This window comes from Elaeis guineensis, chromosome 6, assembly GCF_000442705.2.
Source record: "Elaeis guineensis isolate ETL-2024a chromosome 6, EG11, whole genome shotgun sequence".
NCBI lineage: Eukaryota > Viridiplantae > Streptophyta > Magnoliopsida > Arecales > Arecaceae > Elaeis > Elaeis guineensis.
Window position 1 is genome coordinate 78,208,920 of NC_025998.2, and position 4,379 is coordinate 78,213,298.

The 4,379-nt window shown below is 37.6% G+C and overlaps 1 non-coding gene across 1 annotated transcript; it reads left to right on the forward strand.

Moving 5' to 3' along the window:
* The first annotated feature begins 2,806 nt into the window (after positions 1-2,806).
* On the forward strand, positions 2,807-2,912 carry LOC140859030 (small nucleolar RNA R71). Its single transcript, XR_012142430.1, has one exon. It is a non-coding gene; the product is annotated as a small nucleolar RNA R71 (small nucleolar RNA).
* The last annotated feature ends 1,467 nt before the right edge of the window (positions 2,913-4,379 follow it).

Genomic DNA, 4,379 nt, shown 5'->3' on the forward strand with positions numbered 1-4,379 from the left:
ATTAGAACAGCTTTTAATTAATGATCAAATTAAACTCTTTAATTTGATCAAACTCACAAGATATGATTGACGTCTAGCAACGTATCATGTCTACCTGGAAGATATGGAATTTTGATGGAAATACCAAAAATACCCTTCAGTGGAAAATTACTGTGCATCTTGATCTTACGATCATCCTGCATCCCGAATATAAGTTTGGGTATGAAAAAATGTCAAACTCAGTTTTTTATATTCACATTTCTCTTGATAATGATTTGATTTATGAAATATTAGAAATCATTTCTAATTTTTTCATAATGCTTTGATCAAAGTCTTCCTGAATCATTATTTGATTGAAGCAGATAGGATGCGATCTCCTCTTACTAGGAGCGATCGTTTCCATATTGACCTACTCACAACCTTCATAAGCAATCCATCATATCCAGAACATCCCGTACATGATTAAATCAAGAATGAGTATGATCCAAAATATGGATTCATGCTTATAAGGTTTTACGGCAGTCTCAGGTCAAAAGATTTACATGCACAATTCCCACTATAAGAAAAAAATCTGTTGACATGTAGATAAGACTCCATCAGATATTCTTTAATTGGATCAATTCAGTAAATTCATTCTCTAATGAATACTTACATCCTTATATTAGTGTCATACACAAGTAATTGTGAGATCAATTATCCTCTCTGTCGAGCATACACAGGATGTACCAGTCTTACCGAAAACATTGATCCCCTACTCAATATTCCATCGACTAGAAATATTTAAAATTAGAGTTTTAAGGTTTTAGGTCTCACTTGGTATGATCGCATCATAACCCTAAAACCATAGCCCTAATTTATGAGATTCATCAAAATAAGATGTAGCATATGATGAACTAAATGCCTTTATTTATTTAAAACATCAGTACATGAGTTGTCGGGAGACAAAAAATATCCATCTATTTATACATTTTGATTGGCTTATAGGGCATATTTTTTTCAAACTTCTTTCATATATCCCTCAAAGTCATACACTCCAAAGTGAGCCAAGCAAGTATCTAAGGGGTCTGGTGCTAGAATTGTGGGTGTTGCATCTTCTATAATGTCTTCTAGTGTATCTACTTCGAAGCAACTATCTATTGATGGTCCTTGGGAAGCACCAAACACATTCAGTCTCAGTTTCTTATTCCCAAACGATACATCCATGACTCCTGTCCTACAATTAATGTATGCATTTGCCGTAGCTAGGAAGGGTCGTCCTAAGATAATGAGAATTTATCTTGGGTTGCCACTTAGTTCCATGTCGAGAACCAAAAAATCAATTGAAAAGTAAAACTCATCTACCTTGACCAAGACATCCTCAAGCATTCCACATGGTTCTTTAATTGATCTGTCGGCTAATTACAGTGTGACTGATGTGGGTTTCAGTTCTCCAAATCCAAAAAATTCATACACCGAACTAGGTAAATGATTCACACTTGGCCCTAAGTTCAGAAGAGCTTTTTCAATGTGATAATCTCCTATAACACAGGAAATGATGGGGGCTCCTGGGTCTTTAAGCTTTGGAGGAGTGGCATGCTGGAAGATAGAACTACCCTGTTCAGTGAGGCATACTTTCTTTGGGATTTGTGATCTAGATTTATATTTTTGGATGCACAAATCTTTCAAAAATTTGGCATAAGCAGGGATCTGTTTGATTATATCTAGAAGGGGAAGATTAATTTGGACTTGCTTAAACAATTCCAATATCTCATCGAGTCTTCCTCCCTTCTTATCTGCAGGAATAGGGGCTTTCAGGGCATCTAAAAATGGGGCTTTAGGCAAGTAAGATGATTACGGTGCAGTTGGTTCATTCTCTATTTCAAGGTCCTTATTCTTGGGTGATTTGGCTTCAGTTAAAGGTTTAGGGTCGGTCTCATTGGTTTTACTAGTGTGTTCAATGACCTTCCCACTTCTCAGAGTCATGATTGATTTGGCGTGTTCAGAAAAAGCTTCTGGGGTATTAGAGCTCTCAATCACAAATTGCCCTCTTGGGTTGCTCTCGGGTTGGCTAGGTAATTTTCCTCCTTCCCTCCTACTGAATGCAGTCGCTAGTTGACCTATTTAGATTTCTAGCTTAGCAATGGATTGTGTGTGGGAGTTAAAGGTCTGAGTGTTGATTTCTAATCGTTCTAGTGCTTTCAGAACTTTTTCCTCAAAAGCTGAGCTGTGACCAGTAGTAGACGGTTGAGGAGCATTTTGAAATTGATGGTATGGTCCATGCCTATATGTTGGGTCCTGATATTGAGGTCGAGGTGCGGCAGGGCTAACCACTGGTTGTGATCTCCAAAAAAAATTTGAATGGTTTCTCCAGCCGGGGTTATAAGTGTTCGAATATGGATCGTTTCCTGGTCTGCAAGCTTGTTGGACTTGAGCTTGCTGAACCTACTCATGTACAAACTCAGGAAATTGAGGTGCGACTGGGCATTCACTAACAAAATAGTTTGGACTTGCACACAATGCACAAACTTCTTGGATTGGGTTACGTGGAATCGGGGATTGTCTAGTATTTAGAAGACGGTCTAATTTTTGGGACAGTTCATCTACCTTACTGTGGATATCTATGACGTTTTCAATCTGATAAATTTTACTTCTTTTTTGTTGGAGCATGGGTTGTTCTCTAGAGGTGGCAGACATATGATGTAGAAAATTCTCACTAAGTATTTCAAAGAGCTGCCAGGCTTCATCCTCACTCTTTAGCATGAACGTCCCACCACATGATGCATCAACCATTTATCGGTGTTTCTCTGATAGACCATCATAAAAATACTGATAAAGTTGTCATTTAGGGACAGCATGGTGTGGACATTTACGAATGAGGTCCCTTAACCTTTCCCATGTCTCATGAAAAAGTTCACCCTCCAATTGGAAAAAACTAGTGATAGCTTTTCTAATTTGATTTGTTTTTCCAATTGAAAAGTATTTCTTGAGAAATTCTCTTTGAAGATGATCCCAAGTTGAAATGATTATAGAGTCTAAGGAGTTTAACCAATGCTTGGCTTTGTCCTTAAGTGAGAAAGGGAACAGTTTCAACCTAAGGGCATCATCGGAGAAGTTTTGGATTTTTACTGTGGAACAAATTTCAAAAAATTCATCCAAGTGTTTGTATGGGTCCTCGTTACTAAGTCCATAAAATGATGGCAATATTTGAATAATGCTAGACTTAATCTCATATTGGGTAGCTTCTACTGGAGGTGCTTGAATGCATGGAGAGTAGGTATCTGAGGATGGAGTGAAATATTCTCTCAATGAGCGTGGAGGATTAGCCTCACCAGGTGCAGCCATGTTTCTAACTTGGATAGTCCTAAGAGTCTTTTCTAATTTTTCATTTAATGGTTGCAAGTCCGGTTTTAGTGATCGTTGACCTAACATGCAACTAAAAGGTCTATGTAGGACTATCCTAGTCTGTTAAGGATTATTATTATTATTATTATTTTTATTAAGAGGAGAGGAGAAGAGAGAAAAGAGTTCTAAAGAAGAGATCCTAAGAAGTCCTAAAACTAATAGAAGAATTAGTTGTGGTTAGATTTTAATAACAATCAAGTTAGCACGCAGTGGACTCTCTATCCTAAAGTTACCCTAGTTCTAGACAGCTACTAACTGTAGTTAGCCTTCAAGCCCTCCAAATCGGAGCTTGACCAACCAACTGGCCAGATAAGTGTAAGGTCAGTGGGAGTCCCCCCGTTGTTTTACTTAGACACCAATTAAATTGGCCAGGTCAGCGAACAGAACCAATTAAAAACCACCTTCCTTCGGGCCCAGTCGTCTCGCAAACCACTTGCCTAGACACCAGTTAGCTGACCAAGTCTAACTTAGTTCAACTCTCAGGGTCACTTGTTCTAATGAGCTTGAAATCCTTAGGGGTCAACGTCTAATTAATTTTAGATTAAGGTCTAGGTTATGCAAATCCAAGAGAGTGATTTGTGGGCCAAGAAAGGGTGATCAAATCTCCACCTTATCTTGTTAATGGGTTGCGCCCTTAAAGTTAATTATGGAGATGCAATGCAAAGAAACAAGGTGTCCAATCAAGTTAGAAATTTTTATATTCAAGGTTACGCTATTTTAGTTAAGTGTTATGAAATGTCAGTGTTTTTTTTTTAATTCAACTGTGCCAAGATCTCCGACAACGGCACCAAAATTTGATGCGTAGTCATTGATAACATCAAAAATAACTCTACTCACTACGTAGGTAGGATGAGTCGAGATCATATCCTCAGGGACCTTGGGCTCAGTTGAGATTGCAAAATAAAAGAAAGAAGTATTGTTTTGATTTAGAAAATAAATTATCTTAAAATTGATGTAATTAGAAAATAAAGAGCTCGGAAGTTTTGAATTAATTTTGCACTAGTAGAGTTGTATCTCTC